Here is a 19,094-nt window from a genome sequence, read left to right on the forward strand (position 1 = left end):
TCAGAGAGTTGAATTAATAGAAACAACAAGAAGTGACTTGGGAACACACAGCTTCCCTCTCTCTCTGTTTAGTTGAGTCAGTTTACTGGGAATCACTAGGAATCTCTGTGAATTAGTGTGAATCTATTTTCAGTCACTAACAGTTTCCTGTTCAAGAAGCAGAAGAGTCGTTTGTGGTTCAAACTGCATAGGACTAACTGATTAAGATAAACCAAAACTGATTAAATGTTGCTTTTTGCTGACTGAAAGTGTATTCTGACAGGCATAATTCATGTTTTTAGCTCATTGGAAAATAAAACATGTGGAAAGTTTAGTGAACCTCACGTCATTTCCTGAGGAAGTAGCAGTCATCAGACCACTTCTGACGCGGCTCTTTACCTCGTGCTGGGTTTCTGTTCAGCATACTAGTTACTGGGGGTAGAGGAGTAGAGGTGGGGGTAGGAGGTGCTGTTCTACTGGGGGGTGATGTGATGTGATGTGCTTCTACACCTGCATTGGGTTTCTGTTCAGCATACTAGTTACTGGGGTAGAGGAGTACAGGTGGGGGTAGGAGGTGCTGTTCTACTGGGGATAGATGTGATGTGATGTGCTTCTACACCTGTTTGGGGTTTTAGGTTGGGTTTCTGTTCAGCATACTAGTTACTGGGGGTAGATACTAGTTACTGGGGGTAGATACTAGTTACTGGGGGGTGATACTAGTTACTGGGGGTAGATGTGATGTGATGTGCTTCTACACCTGCATTGCTTGCTGTTTGGGGTTTTAGGCTGGGTTTCTGTTCAGCATACTAGTTACTGGGGGTAGATACTAGTTACTGGGGGGTGATGTGATGTGCTTCTACACCTGCATTGCTTGCTGTTTGGGGTTTTAGGCTGGGTTTCTGTTCAGCATACTAGTTACTGTAGGTAGATACTAGTTACTGGGGGTAGATACTAGTTACTGGGGGTAGATACTAGTTACTGGGGGTAGATACTAGTTACTGGGGGTAGATACTAGTTACTGGGGGTAGATACTAGTTACTGGGGGTAGATACTAGTTACTGGGGGTAGATACTAGTTACTGTAGGTAGATACTAGTTACTGGGGGTAGATACTAGTTACTGGGGGTAGATACTAGTTACTGGGGGTAGATACTAGTTACTGGGGGTAGATACTAGTTACTGTAGGTAGATACTAGTTACTGGGGGTAGATACTAGTTACTGGGGGTAGATACTAGTTACTGGGGGGTGATACTAGTTACTGGGGTAGATGTGATGTGATGTACTTCTACACCTGCATTGCTTGCTGTTTGGGGTTTTAGGTTGGGTTTCTGTTCAGCATACTAGTTACTGGGGGTAGATACTAGTTACTGGGGGTAGATACTAGTTACTGGGGGGTGATGTGATGTGCTTCTACACCTGCATTGCTTGCTGTTTGGGGTTTTTAGGCTGGGTTTCTGTTCAGCATACTAGTTACTGTGGGTAGATACTAGTTACTGGGGGTAGATACTAGTTACTGGGGGTAGATACTAGTTACTGGGGTAGATACTAGTTACTGGGGTAGATACTAGTTACTGGGGGTAGATACTAGTTACTGAAGGTAGATACTAGTTACTGTAGGTAGATACTAGTTACTGGGGGTAGATACTAGTTACTGGGGGTAGATACTAGTTACTGGGGGTAGATACTAGTTACTGGGGGTAGATACTAGTTACTGTAGGTAGATACTAGTTACTGTAGGTAGATACTAGTTACTGGGGGTAGATACTAGTTACTGGGGGTAGATACTAGTTACTGTAGGTAGATACTAGTTACTGGGGGTAGATACTAGTTACTGTAGGTAGATACTAGTTACTGGGGGTAGATACTAGTTACTGGGGGTAGATACTAGTTACTGGGGGTAGATACTAGTTACTGTAGGTAGATACTAGTTACTGGGGGTAGATACTAGTTACTGGGGGGTGTACTATAACTCAACACAGTACTACTTTACCTCAACGCAGTACTACTTTAACTCAACGCAGTACTACTTTACCTCAGCGCAGTACTACTTTAACTCAACGCAGTACTACTTTAACTCAACACAGTACTACTTTAACTCAACGCAGTACTACTTTAACTCAACGCAGTACTACTATAACTCAACGCAGTACTACTTTACCTCAATGCAGTACTACTTTAACTCAACGCAGTACTACTATAACTCAACGCAGTACTACTTTACCTCAACGCAGTACTACTTTAACTCAACGCAGTACTACTTTACCTCAACACAGTACTACTTTAACTCAATGCAGTACTACTTTACCTCAACGCAGTACTACTTTACCTCAATGCAGTACTACTTTAACTCAACACAGTACTACTTTACCTCAACGCAGTACTACTTTACCTCAACGCAGTACTACTGTAACTCAATGCAGTACTACTTTAACTCAACGCAGTACTACTTTAACTCAACGCAGTATTACATTACCTCAACGCAGTACTACTTTACCTCAACACAGTACTACTATAACTCAACGCAGTACTACTTTAACTCAACGCAGTACTACTTTGACTCAACACAGTACTACTTTACCTCAACACAGTACTACTTTACCTCAACACAGTACTACTTTAACTCAACACAGTACTACTTTACCTCAACACAGTACTACTTTACCTCAACGCAGTACTACTTTAACTCAACGCAGTACTACTGTACCTCAACGCAGTACTAACCTCAACGCAGTACTACTTTACCTCAACGCAGTACTATTTTTAACTCAACGCAGTACTACTTTAACTCAACGCAGTACTACTTTACCTCAACGCAGTACTACTTTACCTCAACGCAGTACTACTTTACCTCAACGCAGTACTACTTTAACTCAACGCAGTACTACTTTACCTCAACGCAGTACTACTTTACCTCAACGCAGTACTACTATAACTCAACGCAGTACTACTTTCCACAGAAGAACAGGGTTTTCCAATACAGTATATGAATTGTATGTGCTCTTCTGTCAAAGTACAAAAGTGCTAGCCAGTGGCTGTGTAGTCTGTGTGGTCAGGAAATCAGAAGAGATCTGCTGCCTCAGTGCTTTCTACCATGACGCACACACACACACACACACACACACACACACACACACACACACACACACACACACACACACACACACACACACACACACACACACACACAGCCTGATGTCCAGTGACCTCCGTGTCTCACACTGACCCACAGTTGACAGCACTCCTGTCAGCTGACATGCATCAATACAGAAGAATGCTCTTCATTCATGTACTACACACAATCTCTCACACACACACACAATCTCTCTCACACACACACAATGTCTCTCACACACACACACACACACACACACACACACACACACACACACACACACACACACACACACACACACACACACACACACACACACACACACACACACACACACACACACACACACAAACTCTCTCACACACAAAATCTCTCTCACACACACAATCTCTCACACACACAATCTCACACACACACACACAATCTCACACACACACAATCTCACACACACACAATCACACACACACACACACACACACACACACACACACACACACACACACACACACACACACACACACACACACACACACAAACACACACACACACAAAATCTCCTCTCACACACACAATCTCACACACACACAATCTCACACACACACACAATCTCACACACACACATCTCACACACACACACACACACACACACACACACACACACACACACACACACACACACACACACACACACACACACACACACACACACACACACACACACCATATTGACATCTTCCTTGTGCTATAAATTGACCAATCAATAATGTGAGGCCTGCAGAGAGCACTTTCAGAGATGCCACGTCAATAACATGGCTAATTCCTCTCAACTCTCAGGCAATTACAGTCTCATTTAACCATCTGTGTCCGTTGAAGATGATAAATACACAGGGCCTTTAAAGAAAACTAAATAGGTTCTGCTCTTTGAAGATTATAAACAGGGCCTTTAAAGATGATAAATACACAGGGCTGTTAAAGATGATAAATACACAGGGCCTTTAAAGATGATAAATACACAGGGCCTTGAAAGATGATAAATACACAGGGCCTTTACAGATGATAAATACACAGGGCCTTTATAGATGATAAATACATAGGGCTTTAAAGATGATAAATACAGGGCCTTTAAAGATGATAAATACACAGGGAAGATGATAAATACACAGGGCCTTTAAAGATGAGGGCCTTTAAAGATGATAAATAAATGATAAATACACAGGGCCTTTAAAGATGATAAATACACAGGGCCTTTAAAGATGATAAATACACAGGGCCTTTGAAGATGATAAATACACAGGGCTGTTGAAGATGATAAATACACAGGGCCTTTAAAGATGATAAATACACAGGGCCTTTAAAGATGATAAATACACAGGGCCTTTAAAGATGATAAATACACAGGGCCTTTAAAGATGATAAATACACAGGGCCTTTAAAGATGATAAATACACAGGGCCTTTAAAGATGATAAATACACAGGGCCTTTAAAGATGATAAATACACAGGGCCTTTAAAGATGATAAATACACAGGGCTTTAAAGATGATAAATACACAGGGCCTTTAAAGATGATAAATACACAGGGCCTTTAAAGATGATAAATACACAGGGCCTTTAAAGATGATAAATACACAGGGCCTTTAAAGATGATAAATACACAGGGCCTTTAAAGATGATAAATACACAGGGCTGTTGAAGATGATAAATACACAGGGCCTTTAAAGATGATAAATACACAGGGCCTTTAAAGATGATAAATACACAGGGCTGTTAAAGATGATAAATACACAGGGCCTTTAAAGATGATAAATACACAGGGCCTTTAAAGATGATAAATACACAGGGCTGTTAAAGATGATAAATACACAGGGCCTTTAAAGATGATAAATACACAGGGCCTTTAAAGATGATAAATACACAGGGCTGTTAAAGATGATAAATACACAGGGCCTTTAAAGATGATAAATACACAGGGCTGTTGAAGATGATAAATACACAGGGCCTTTAAAGATGATAAATACACAGGGCTGTTGAAGATGATAAATACACAGGGCCTTTAAAGATGATAAATACACAGGGCCTTTAAAGATGATAAATACACAGGGCCTTTAAAGATGATAAATACACAGGGCCTTTAAAGATGATAAATACACAGGGCCTTTAAAGATGATAAATACACAGGGCCTTTAAAGATGATAAATACACAGGGCTGTTGAAGATGATAAATACACAGGGCCTTTAAAGATGATAAATACACAGGGCCTTTAAAGATGATAAATACACAGGGCCTTTTCAGATTGGATGTGGCATTGGGGTTTAAAAGCCGTTAAATGCAACAGTTGGACAATGGAGGGCCTTTAAAGATGATTAATACATTTAAAGGATTTTGGGGCTGTAAAATGAAAAATAGATAGAAGGCATAAATACACTAATTTTCAGAATATAACATATTTTGGCTGCGTTTGAATATATTAAGATTAACATAAAGGGGTTAACAGGGAGCAACCACCAGAACCTGCTCTGTCTAGACTCAAAGATGACCCCACCTGCTCTGTCTAAACTACCTGCTCTGTCACCTGCTCTGTCTAGACTCACCTGCTCTGTCTAGACCCATGATACCTGCTCTGTCTAGACTCACTGTCTAGACTCACCTGTTGAAGACTCATGATACCTGCTCTGTCTAGACACCTGGGCTGTCTGACCTACCTGTTCTGTCTAGACCTACCTTCTGTCTACTCACCTGCTCTGTCTGACTCACCTGCTCTGTCTAGACACACCTGCTCTGTCTAGACCTACCTGCTCTGTCTAGACTCACCTGCTCTGTCCAGACTCATTCTAGACCTACCTGCTCTGTCTAGAACTACCTGCTCTGTCTAGAACTACCTGCTCTGTCTAGCTACCTGCTCTGTCTAGAACTACCTGCCTGTCTAGAACTACCTGCTCTGTCTAACCTACCTGCTCTGTCTAGACTACCTGCTCTGTCCAGACTCACCTGCTCTGTCTAGACCTACCTGCTCTGTCTAGAACTACCTGCTCTGTCTAGAACTACCTGCTCTGTCTAGACCTACCTGCTCTGTCTAGAACTACCTGCTCTGTCTAGACCTACCTGCTCTGTCTAGACCTACCTGCTCTGTGTCTAGACTCACCTGCTCTGTCTAGACCTACCTGCTCTGTCTAGACCTACCTGCTCTGTCTAGAACTACCTGCTCTGTCTAGACCTACCTGCTCTGTCTAGACCTACCTGCTCTGTCTAGAACTACCTGCTCTGTCTAGAACTACCTCATCTCTGAGAACTTTGTAGAACTACCTGCTCTGTCTAGAACTACCTGCTCTGTCTAGAACTACCTGCTCTGTCTAGAACTACCTGCTCTGTCTTATAGAACTACCTGCTCTGTCTTACCTGCTCTGTCTAGAACTACCTGCTCTGTCTAGAACTACCTGCTCTGTCTAGACAAAACTACCTGCTCTGTCTAGACACCTTCTCTGTCAGAACTATAGAACTACCTGCTCTGTTAGAATCTGTCTAGACACACCTGCTCTGTCTAGACCTACCTGCTCTGTCTCTAGAACTACCTGCTCTGTCTAGAACTACCTGCTCTGTCTAGAACTACCTGCCTGTCTAGAAACCTGCTCTGTCTAGAACTACCTGCTCTGTCTAGACCTACCTGCTCTGTCTAGACACCACCTGACCTCTGTCTAGACCTACCTGCTACCTGCTCTGTCCAGACTCACCTGCTCTGTCTAGACCTACCTGCTCTGTCTAGAACCTGCTCTGTCCAGACTCACCTGCTCTGTCTAGACTCACCTGCTCTGTCTAGACCTACCTGCTCTGTCCAGACTCACCTGCTCTGTCTAGACCTACCTGCTCTGTCTAGACCTACCTGCTCTGTCTAGACCTACCTGCTCTGTCTAGACCCACCTGCTCTGTCTAGACACACCTGCTCTGTCTAGACCTACCTGCTCTGTCTAGAACTACCTGCTCTGTCTAGAACTACCTGCTCTGTCTAGAACTACCTGCTCTGTCTAGACCTACCTGCTCTGTCTAGAACTACCTGCTCTGTCTAGACCACCTGCTCTGTCTAGAACTACCTGCTCTGTCTAGAACTACCTGCTCTGTCTAGAACTACCTGCTCTGTCTAGACCTGCTCTGTCTAGAACTACCTGCTCTGTCTAGACCTACCTGCTCTGTCTAGACCTACCTGCTCTGTCTAGACCTACCTGCTCTGTCTAGACCCACCTGCTCTGTCTAGACTCACCTGCTCTGTCTAGACCTACCTGCTCTGTCTAGACCTACCTGCTCTGTCTAGAACTACCTGCTCTGTCTAGAACTACCTGCTCTGTCTAGACCTACCTGCTCTGTCTAGAACTACCTGCTCTGTCTAGACCTACCTGCTCTGTGTAAATTATGTATACTCATGAATTACTGTTGTTGCCACGTTCTGTTACATAATTTAACAGGTGTGTCAATAGCAGGATACCCTCAGATAAGAAATCAACAAGCTAGATTACACCTCTAATCATTGTTTACATTGTTTACAAGATCAGACATACTGTCACTATGATCCAAGTGTTCATTTTTTTCCCCCAGAAGATGCTAGATTACACCTCTAATCATTGTTTACATTGTTTACAAGATCAGACATACTGTCACTATGATCCAAGTGTTCATTTTTCCCCAGAGATGCTAGATTACACCTCTAATCATTGTTTACATTGTTTACAAGATCAGACATACTGTCACTATGATCCAAGTGTTCATTTTTCCCCCAGAAGATGCTAGATTACACCTCTAATCATTGTTTACATTGTTTACAAGATCAGACATACTGTCACTATGATCCAAGTGTTCATTTTTCCCCCCAGAAGATGTTTTCATTTCAGCCCATCTCATTTGTAAACATTTGTGTTGAGTTATATTTATATATATTTATTTTTCTTTCTTCAATTCCACAAAAATGTACACCCATCAAAATAAAGTTATCTTCTCTGTATTGTGAAGTGTCGAGACGGTGTGTTAAATCCCAAACAGAGCTTTCTTATCGACGCAACGGAAAGACAATGTTTTCCACCGAGCCCATTTCAGCCGTTGCCGGGGAGTGTCTGACAGGTCATTACAAACATTTCCACGGTCGTAAAATTCACAGGGGGAATCTACGGACACAAAGAAAGAGTATGAAATACTCACAGGAGTAAAATGAAAGCAGTCAACCCAGCGAGATTTAAGTGACAGGTGTATTTTTGCATACCTTCAAAACACAGGAAATGTATGGCTGAAAAACACAGATCCTCAGGTGGGTGGTGCATGCGTTCTTCTAGTGATAACTTCGGGACAGTGAGAATGAGGTTCTTAAAATGATTTTTTTTTGTGAGGGAGGGTATATTGTATTGGATGGTGGATTATCTTTTAGATTTTAAAACTTGTGTGTGACAGGGTGAGGCTACAGTTACCGAGTACTTGTTTACATTAATAAGTCCCCCCCCCCCGCCTCTGAAACCAGAGCATGCCACAATAGATTCTAAAACAGTTACGTGACATTCTGTGTCCCAATGAGATATCTCTCACAGTTGTTGATTATCTCAGATCTACATGTCACGTCCTGACCATAGAGAGCCTTTCTTTTCTATGGTGGAGTATGTCAGGGCGTGACTGAGGGGGTTAGTCTAGTTTAGATTTTCTATGGTGGAGTAGGTCAGGGTGTGACTGAGGGGGTTAGTCTAGTTTAGATTTTCTATGGTGGAGTAGGTCAGGGCGTGACTGAGGGGGTTCATCTAGTTTATATTTTCTATGGTGGAGTAGGTCAGGGTGTGACTGAGGGGGTTAGTCTAGTTTAGATTTTCTATGGTGGAGTAGGTCAGGGTGTGACTGAGGGGGTTAGTCTAGTTTAGATTTTCTATGGTGGAGTATGTCAGGGCGTGACTGAGGGGGTTCATCTAGTTTATATTTTCTATGGTGGAGTAGGTCAGGGTGTGACTGAGGGGGTTCATCTAGTTTATATTTTCTATGGTGGAGTATGTCAGGGTGTGACTGAGGGGGTTAGTCTAGTTTATATTTTCTATGGTGGAGTATGTCAGGGTGTGACTGAGGGGGTTAGTCTAGTTTATATTTTCTATGGTGGAGTATGTCAGGGCGTGACTGAGGGGGTAAGTCTAGTTTATATTTTCTATGGTGGAGTAGGTCAGGGTGTGACTGAGGGGGTTCATCTAGTTTATATTTTCTATGGTGGAGTATGTCAGGGTGTGACTGAGGGGGTTAGTCTAGTTTATATTTTCTATGGTGGAGTATGTCAGGGCGTGACTGAGGGGGTAAGTCTAGTTTATATTTTCTATGGTGGAGTAGGTCAGGGTGTGACTGAGGGGGTTCATCTAGTTTATATTTTCTATGGTGGAGTATGTCAGGGCGTGACTGAGGAGGTTAGTCTAGTTTATATTTTCTATGGTGGAGTAGGTCAGGGTGTGACTGAGGGAGTTAGTCTAGTTTATATTTTCTATGGTGGAGTAGGTCAGGGCGTGACTGAGGGGGTTAGTCTAGTTTATATTTTCTATGGTGGAGTAGGTCAGGGCGTGACTGAGGGGGTTAGTCTAGTTTATATTTTCTATGTGGGGTTTTGGTATGATTCCCAATTAGAGGCAGCTGGCTATCGTTGTCTCTAATTGGGAATCATCCTTTAAGTAGCATTTGTTTTCCACCTGTGGGGTTATGGGATATCGTTTGTGTTAGTGTGTTTGAGCATTATGTTGTCACGGGGTCTTTGTAGTTTTGTTATTTTGTTTCACTTTGTAATTAAAAGATGTGGAACTAATATTCACACTGTGCCTTGGTCTGTGCCCTGGTCTCACACTGTGCATTGGTCTGTGCCCTGGTCTCACACTGTGCCTTGGTCTGTGCCCTGGTCTCACACTGTGCCTTGGTCTGTGCCCTGGTCTCACACTGTGCATTGGTCTGTGCCTTGGTCTCACACTGTGCCTTGGTCTGTGCCCTGGTCTCACACTGTGCCTTGGTCTGTGCCTTGGTCTCACACTGTGCCTTGGTCTGTGCCTTGGTCTCACACTGTGTCTTGGTCTGTGCCTTGGTCTCACACTGTGCCTTGGTCTGGGCCTTGGTCTGTGCCTTGGTCTGGGCCTTGGTCTCACACTGTGCCTTGGTCTGTGCCTTGGTCTGTGCCTTGGTCTGGGCCTTGGTCTCACACTGTGCCTTGGTCTGGGCCTTGGTCTCACACTGTGCCTTGGTCTGGGCCTTGGTCTCACACTGTGCCTTGGTCTCACACTGTGCCTTGGTCTGTGCCTTGGTCTCACACTGTGCCTTGGTCTGTGCCTTGGTCTCACACTGTGCCTTGGTCTCACACTGTGCCTTGGTCTCACACTGTGTCTTGGTCTGTGCCTTGGTCTCACACTGTACCTTGGTCTGCTCGTTTTGAAGAATGTGACACTACGCTCCTGGGGAAAAGTCATGTTTTCACCCATGTCATGTTGAAGGATAGCTTATAGCGGGCGGCAGGGTAGCCTAGTGGTTAGAGTGTGGAGGCGGCAGGGTAGCCTAGTGGTTAGAGTGTAGAGGCGGCAGGGTAGCCTAGTGGTTAGAGTGTAGAGGCGGCAGGGTAGCCTAGTGGTTAGAGTGTAGAGGCGGCAGGGTAGCCTAGAGTGTAGAGGCGGCAGGGTAGCCTAGTGGTTAGAGTGTAGAGGCGGCAGGGTAGCGTGTAGAGGCGGCAGGGTAGCCTAGTGGTTAGAGTTAGCCTAGTGGTTAGAGTGTAGGGGCGGTAGGGTAGCCTAGTGGTTAGAGTGTGTAGGGTAGCCTAGTGGTTAGAGTGGAGGGGCGGCAGGGTAGCCTAGTGGTTAGAGTGGAGGGGGCAGGGGCCTAGTGGTTAGAGTGGAGGGCGGCAGGGTAGCCTAGTGGTTAGAGTGGAGGGCGGCAGGGTTGGTTAGAGTGGAGGGGGCGGCAGGTTAGCCTAGTGGTGGTTAGCCTAGTGGTTAGAGTGGAGGGGCGGCAGGGTAGCCTAGTGGTTAGAGTGGAGGGGCGGTAGGGTAGCCTAGTGGTTAGAGTGGAGGGCGGCAGGGTAGCCTAGTGGTTAGAGTGGAGGGGCAGGGTAGCCTAGTGGTTAGAGTGTAGAGCGGCAGGGTAGCCTAGTGGTTAGAGTGTAGAGGCGACAGGGTAGCCTAGTGGTTAGAGTGGAGGGGCGGCAGGGTAGCCTAGTGGTTAGAGCGTTGGACTCGTAACCGGAAGATTGCAAGTTCAAATCCCCGAGCTGACAATCTGTCGTTCTGCCCCTGAACAGGCAGTTAACCCACTGTTCCTAGGCTGTCATTGAAAATAAGATATTGTTCTTAACTGACTTGCCTGGTTAAATAAAGGTCAAAAAATAAAATAGCGTGTAAAACAGTTGACTGATTTGATTTAGTTGAGAACACGTTCTGTCCATAAAGCTCAGAAAGAGGAAACTGAGAAAATATATATTTTTACAGTAAACAGATGGGAGGATGCTTTATTTAACCACACATTTAGAACTGAAAAACCCTCCAGGAACTAAAGTCAGTATTTCCTTGGTTTCCTCCGTTTCCTCTTTCTGTCACCCCTTTTAAAAATATATATATTTTTTTTCTCAAGTGAATCAATTGAAACAGCTGCAGAAACTGCTGTTGTGAGTAAACTCTGACCTGGTGACTTAGAAGAGGGATAGATTCTGACTCTCCTTTATCCAGGTCACAAGTTGTTCAGGCGCACTATGAATAATATATAATATAATAATATATGCCATTTAGCAGACGCTTTTATCCAAAGCGACTTACAGTCATGTGTGCATACATTCTACGTATGGGTGGTCCCGGGGATCGAACCCACTACCCTGGCGTTACAAGCGCCATGCTCTACCAACTGAGCTACAGAAGGACCATGAGACAAACTTTATTGTCAATTAAAATAAAACCCTATAACGCGTAAATGTTACAACAAAAGAAATGCTTCAACAATACAAGAAAACAATTTATCCTCCTAACTGTTTGTCCAACCGAGCACAGACCACATGTCAGTAGACCAGGAAATATAGTTATATTTGATGTTCCAATCAGAACAGGCCCCAACTAGGCCCCAATCAGAACAGGCCCCAACTAGGCCCCAATCAGAACAGGCCCCAACTAGGCCCCAATCAGAACAGGCCCCAATCAGAACAGGCCCAATCAATCAGCCCCAATCAGGCCACAACTAGGCCCCAATCAGAACAGCCCCCAATCAGAACAGGCCCCAATCAGGCCACAACAGATCAGAACAGGCCCCAAACAATCAGAACACAACTAGGCCCCAATCAGAACAGGCCCCAGAAACAATCAGAACAGGACCCAACTAGGCCCCAATCAGAACAGGCCCCAACCAGAACAGGCCCCAACTAGGCCCCAATCAGAACAGGCCCCAACCAGAACAGGCCCCAATCAGAACAGGCCCCAACCAGAACAGGCCCCAACAGAACCAGAACAGGCCCCAACCAATCAGAACAGGCCCCAATCAGAACAGGACCCAAACAATCAGAACAGGCCCCAACCAGAACAGGCCCCAATCAGAACAGGCCCCAACCAGAACAGGCCCCAAACCAGAACAGGCCCCAACCCAGGAAACTCAGAACAGGCCCCAACCAGAACAGGCCCCAATCAGAACAGGCCCCAAACAGAACAGGCCCCAACCAGAACAGGCCCCAACCAGAACAGGCCCCAATCAGAACAGGCCCCAACTAGGCCCCAATCAGAACAGGAACAGGCCCCAATCAGAGAACAGGCCCCAACAGGCCCCAATCAGAACAGGCCCCAACAGAACAGGCCCCAATCAGAACAGGCCCCAATCAGAACAGGCCCCCCAGGCCCCAACTAGGCCCCAATCAGAACAGGCCCCAACCAGAACAGGCCCCAAGGCCCCAGAACAGGCCCCAACCAGAACAGGCCCCAATCAGAACAGGCCCCAACCAGAACAGGCCCCAACTAGGCCCCAATCAGAACAGGCCCCAACCAGAACAGGCCCCAACCAGAACAGGCCCCAACCAAAACAGGCCCCAACCAGAACAGGCCCCAAACAGAACAGACCCCAACCAGAACAGGCCCCAACCAGAACAGGCCCAGAACAAACAGAACAGACCCCAACCAGAACAGAACCCCCAACCAGAACAGGCCCCAACCAGAACAGGCCCCAACCAGAACAGGCCCCAATCAGAACAGGCCCCAAACAGAACAGGCCCCAACCAGAACAGGCCCCAACCAGAACAGGCCCCAACTAGGCCCCAATCAGAACAGGCCCCAACCAGAACAGGCCCCAACTAGGCCCCAATCAGAACAGACCCCCCAATCAGAACAGGCCCCAACTAGGCCCCAATCAGAACAGGCCCCAACCAGAACAGGCCCCAACTAGGCCCCAATCAGAACAGGCCCCAACCAGAACAGGCCCCAACTAGGCCCCAATCAGAACAGGCCCCAACCAGAACAGAACAGGCCCCAATCAGAACAGGCCCCAATCAAAACAGGCCCCAACCAGAACAGGCCCCAACCAGAACAGGCCCCAACTAGGCCCCAACCAGAACAGGCCCCAACTAATGTCTGGAAGGACTGACCATCTCTGCCACTCTGATGTTCAGGGGCTCTGTGACATAAGCACCTCTCGGGTTCTACATGGATGTATGAGAGTTCCTGTGGTTCCCTCTCCTTCGTTTGAGAGAAGACTCCTGCTCCCTTTTCTCTCACTTTGTTAAATCTGATATGAGCAAATCAAATCACGCACTACGTCAAACACTTTGTTAGACAATAAAGTGGGAGCTGGGAGATCCACTCCAATCTTTGCACATGCTCAGTTTTATTTGTCAAGACAGGCCTTTTTAGTTCCGTAAAGCCTAACTGAATGACCTTTCAAATAGAGCTCCCACAAGCTTCAAACTCCTTTCAAATAAAGTATTGTGACGATGTTTCTCTACAGAACAGACACAGGAAGAGAGTTGTGTAATTATAACTTCCTGTCCTCTGCTGTTACCAGTCTGGGGGTATTTAACTTCCTGTCTTCTGCTGTGACCAGTCTAGGGGGTATTTAACTTCCTGTCCTCTGCTGTGACCAGTCTAGGGGGTATTTAACTTCCTGTCCTCTGCTGTGACCAGTCTAGGGGGTATTTAACTTCCTGTCCTCTGCTGTGACCAGTCTAGGGGGTGTTTTATTATCTAATTATATATATATCCTTTTATTTCAGCTTATGAAACACAGGACCAACACTTTTAGATGTTGCGTTTTATATTGTTGTTCAGTGGAGAAAGGTAAAATAATGAAAAGGTACCATTTGGCACGTAGCCTATTTTACAGAGGTGTTTTCTTTCAAGGGGTAGATTTGACACAATCTGGTTTTACAGTGTAACAAAACCCTAAACCTTTCAGGGTTGCAGTGTAACATTTATGACAGCAGTAACCAGGATACACAGGGATCATTTATGACAGCAGTACCAGGATACACAGGGATCATTTATGACAGCAGTAACCAGGATACACAGGGATCATTTATGACAGCAGTAACCAGGATACACAGGGATCATTTATGACAGCAGTAACCAGGATACACAGGGATCATTTATGACAGCAGTAACCAGGAATGACAGGGATCATTTATGACAGCAGTACCAGGATACACAGGGATCATTTATGACAGCAGTAACCAGGATACACAGGATACACAGGGATCATTTATGACAGCAGTAACCAGGATACACAGGGATCATTTATGACAGCAGTAACCAGGATACACAGTGATCATTTATAAGTAACCAGGATACACAGGGATCATTTATGACAGCAGTAACCAGGATACACAGGGATCATTTATGACAGCAGTAACCAGGATACACAGGGATCATTTATGACAGCAGTAACCAGGATACACAGGGATCATTTATGACAGCAGTAACCAGGATACACAGGGATCATTTATGACAGCAGTAACCAGGATACACAGGGATCATTTATGACAGCAGTAACCAGGATACACAGGGATCATTTATGACAGCAGTAACCAGGATACACAGGGATCATTTATGACAGCAGTAACCAGGATACACAGGGATCATTTATGACAGCAGTAACCAGGATACACAGGGATCATTTATGACAGCAGTAACCAGGATACACAGGGATCATTTATGACAGCAGTAACCAGGATACACAGGGATCATTTATGACAGCAGTAACCAGGATACACAGGGATCTTCCGCTATGGCTTGAAATACGTATTATACTGTAGGAAGAATTTAGGGTTTTAATATATAAAATACCATAAAATTAAATATATACACCAATAGAAGAGAGTGGCATCCCTTGATCACAAGAAATCAGGAAACCATGAATGTATGCATGCATGCACTTCTCCCACTGGTCTAAGGTGAGTACCACAACGTACCAAAAGTAATACTGTAATAGGGGCGAATTGGCCATCTGGCAATTCTGGCAAAATGCCAGATGGGCTGGACCATCTTTAGTTGGGAGGGGTGGTAGAAATTGACACACCATTTTTTTTTTTTTCACATACTGTATATATACAAATGGCGGCTCATAACGGCTGGAACGAAGTTAATGGTATGGAATCAAACACCGAGTTTCAGAGTGGTTGATACCATTTACTCCATTCCAGCCATTGTTATGAGCCGTCCTCCCTAATTAAGGTGCCACCAGCCGCCTGTGATGATCACTGCTAGTTATGAGCCGTCCTCCCTAATTAAGGCGCCACCAGCCGCCTGTGATGCTCACTGCTAGTTATGACCCGTCCTTTCCTCGCCAGCCTTTTAAAGTTCATGTGTTTTGAGTTTCTACTTCCTTTCTCTGTTCTCCTGCTGGGGGATTGGTATCGTTTAACCACGCTCACTGCTTGTAGGTCATCTTATATATTGACGCTTTGCTTGGGCTTTGAGCTAAAAACCCCGAAAGTCAGAGCCTATATCGCAAAATCAAATCAAATCAAATGTATTTATAAAGCCCTTCGTACATCAGCTGATATCTCAAAGTGCTGTACAGAAACCCAGCCTAAAACCCCAAACAGCAAGCAATGCAGGTGTAGAAGCACGGTGGCTAGGAAAAACTCCCTAGAAAGGCCAAAACCTAGGAAGAAACCTAGAGAGGAACCAGGCTATGTGGGGTGGCCAGTCCTCTTCTGGTTGTGCCCGGGTAGAGAGGAACCAGGCTATGTGGGGTGGCCAGTCCTCTTCTGGCTGTGCCCGGGCAGAGAGGAACCAGGGAGGGGTGGCCAGTCCTCTTCTGGCTGTGCCCGGGTAGAGGAACTAGGAACCAGGCTATGAGGGGTGGCCAGTCCTCTTCTGGCTGTGCCCGGGTAGAGAGGAACCAGGCTATGAGGGGTGGCCAGTCCTCTTCTGTCTGTGCCGGGTGGAGAGGAACCAGGCTATGAGGGGTGGCCAGTCCCTCTGTGCCGGGTGAGAGGAACCAGGCTATGTGGGGTGGCCAGTCCTCTTCTGGCTGTGCCCGGGCAGAGAGGAACCAGGCTATGTGGGGTGGCCAGTCCTCTTCTGGCTGTGCCCGGGTAGAGAGGAACCAGGCTATGTGGGGTGGCCAGTCCTCTCTCTGTGCCCTGTGGCCAGTCCTCTTCTGGCTGTGCCCGGGTAGAGAGGAACCAGGCTATGTGGGGTGGCCAGTCCTCTTCTGGCTGTGCCCGGGTAGAGAGGAACCAGGCTATGTGGGGTGGCCAGTCCTCTTCTGGCTGTGCCCGGGTAGAGAGGAACCAGGCTATGTGGGGTGGCCTGTCCTCTTCTGGCTGTGCCCGGGTAGAGAGGAACCAGGCTATGTGGGGTGGCCAGTCCTCTTCTGGCTGTGCCCGGGTAGAGAGGAACCAGGCTATGTGGGGTGGCCAGTCCTCTTCTGGCTGTGCCCGGGTAGAGAGGAACCAGGCTATGTGGGGTGGCCAGTCCTCTTCTGGCTGTGCCCGGGTAGAGAGGAACCAGGCTATGTGGGGTGGCCAGTCCTCTTCTGGCTGTGCCCGGGTAGAGAGGAACCAGGCTATGTGGGGTGGCCAGTCCTCGTCTGGCTGTGCCCGGGTGGGAGACTCGCCAAGACTTGCATTACTCCTTTTTCAATAAATGGTGGAAACAACGTTTCCTTTCTGAACGGTGCTCATAATAATCCAATGAGACTTAATGGAAGATATATACCCAGTAACCATGGAAACATCAATATTAACATGTATAGTATCGTAGAGTCAATACGGATAGGATTCACATTGCGCCAACATCACACTGCATTTGGGGAGTGTTGAGAAGGACAGAAGACACATTCGGTTCTAACCAATTGTACTATAAAGTTGAATTATATTTTAAATTCTATTCTTTTTTTTTAAAAAAATGCAATTTACACCACTTGAGCTGTGCAGTGCGATGTCCACGCGTTACGGTTTGTTTGAAACCCCACACTGGGTCATGTTTGGAGGGGTAACTTCTGCAATACTGAACATGAATAATGTATTACTGAACATGTTCCCAGTAGTTGGTGGAGGTGAGTTGGACTAGTGGTCAGTAGCTATTCATGATTGTGTCTATTTTGTCCAGCAGTGATAGGCTACCAACTTCTTATTAGGTTGTTATGTGGGAATAGTGGTTGTTATTCCCAGTACTAATTATGTTGCAAAGTTGGGATAGTGGTTGGAATTCCCAGTGCTGATTGTGCTTAGCTTCAGTAGAAAATGTTTTGATTATATCACAAAACAAATAGTACAGTAGTGTCATGGTTTACAGTGTAACGATGAGTGGGGTTGGTGGGGATGGATGTTAATGTACACAGTCCACTTCCCCATCCCTCCCCTAGGAGGCAGCAGCTACAGAGTCATACCCAGTATTGGTTCTGCTGTAGAGTGGGGGGTGTGGTCCTAATGAGCTGGGCTGAACTCTCTGGATCTACACTGTTCCACGAGCAAAGTAGCAGTGATGTGGAGTTGCTAACTAAGCCCTGATTGGCTGAAGGAAGCGGTCTGTCCAGGGCAGGGCTACTGGGGCTCAGTGGGGTCACCGTTACCGTGGGAACAGCCGCGCTCCTCTGCGACTGGCCATTATAGGCCGGTGGGGTTGAGGGTGAGGGTGAGGGTGGCGGATTCGAGGTGACAGGTTTCTGTTTCCTCTTCCTGTTGCGTCGCAGCAGGAAAACCAGCACCACCAGGATGATGACCAATAAGAGCATGGCCAGGAGAGGTAGGATCACCAATATCAGGTTGGAAGACTTTTGTGGGTATGACTCTACTCGGACCGGTGAATTCACAAAGGAAATCTCATTGTCGTCTCCTTTGCTCAGGGTGGGCTTGCCCAGAGTAGTATCTGTACCTGCCGAGTCGTTCCTGTTGGTGTTCCCCCAGCGGTTGCGACCTTTGAACTTCTGGTGGGTCTTGCTGGGTCTCTGTGTGGAAAGGAGGGAGGTGGACAGAGAGGGTAGTGCCGTCCCAACACCGAACACTGTTGTTTGGTTCAGAGGCTGAGAGAAAGGACTGCTGGTGGTCAGGATGGGACTCTTGGTGGTTAGAACTAGCGATGGATCATAGGGAACGATAGTGAACCGGAACTCTCCCCTGGCAGGTGGGACGTTCTCCGCTTTCAGAATGAACACCAGCGAGTCGTTCAGCTCCTGCACTCCAGTCATGTTGGCGTTGAACTCGAAGGATAGCCTCTCCTGCTTCACATCCTGAAAGGAGAAAGACCCCAGTGGCTCGGTTTTCTTACCAGCTTTGGGTTTTCCTCGGACCAGCTTTCCATACTTTGGATGAGAGACGACCTCGAAGAAAGGGTCGCTGACGGATAGAGAAGCCAGCTCAGATGCGTTGAGGAAACCAGTGTTGAGTTTGACCACGATGCCATTGGATATTCTCACCCCCTCGCCAAACCTGACCAGGGGCTTAACTGTGATGTTGACAACCTGGTCTGTCAGGTTAGCTTCCGATGTAAACGCGGTGAACTCAAAGCTGTCCTGACCAGACGTGAGGGCCGTCATGTGATAAAACAAGCTACCCGTCCTTAAGTCCTCC

At 46.3% G+C, this 19,094-nt stretch overlaps 2 long non-coding RNA genes across 4 annotated transcripts; one reads left to right on the forward strand and one right to left on the reverse strand.

The window, feature by feature from the left end:
* Positions 1–5,862: 5,862 nt before the first annotated feature.
* LOC127907124 (uncharacterized) lies at positions 5,863–7,608 on the reverse strand. 2 transcript variants are annotated; one of them, XR_008063295.1, is made up of 5 exons: positions 7,325–7,608; positions 6,870–6,892; positions 6,249–6,305; positions 6,080–6,170; positions 5,987–6,006 (listed from the first exon to the last, which is right to left on the reverse strand). It is a non-coding gene; the product is annotated as an uncharacterized LOC127907124 (long non-coding RNA). The 2 variants fall into 2 exon arrangements; XR_008063294.1 differs by lacking the exons at positions 5,987–6,006; positions 6,080–6,170; positions 6,249–6,305 and adding an exon at positions 5,863–5,902 and having other exon boundaries at positions 6,874–6,892; positions 7,249–7,608.
* A 6,198-nt stretch (positions 7,609–13,806) lies between these two features.
* On the forward strand, positions 13,807–15,246 carry LOC127907121 (uncharacterized). 2 transcript variants are annotated; one of them, XR_008063291.1, is made up of 3 exons: positions 13,807–14,482; positions 14,518–14,674; positions 15,099–15,246. It is a non-coding gene; the product is annotated as an uncharacterized LOC127907121 (long non-coding RNA). The 2 variants fall into 2 exon arrangements; XR_008063292.1 differs by lacking the exon at positions 15,099–15,246 and adding an exon at positions 14,854–15,001.
* The last annotated feature ends 3,848 nt before the right edge of the window (positions 15,247–19,094 follow it).

The sequence above is a fragment of the Oncorhynchus keta genome, chromosome 14, assembly GCF_023373465.1.
Source record: "Oncorhynchus keta strain PuntledgeMale-10-30-2019 chromosome 14, Oket_V2, whole genome shotgun sequence".
Classification (NCBI taxonomy): domain Eukaryota; kingdom Metazoa; phylum Chordata; class Actinopteri; order Salmoniformes; family Salmonidae; genus Oncorhynchus; species Oncorhynchus keta.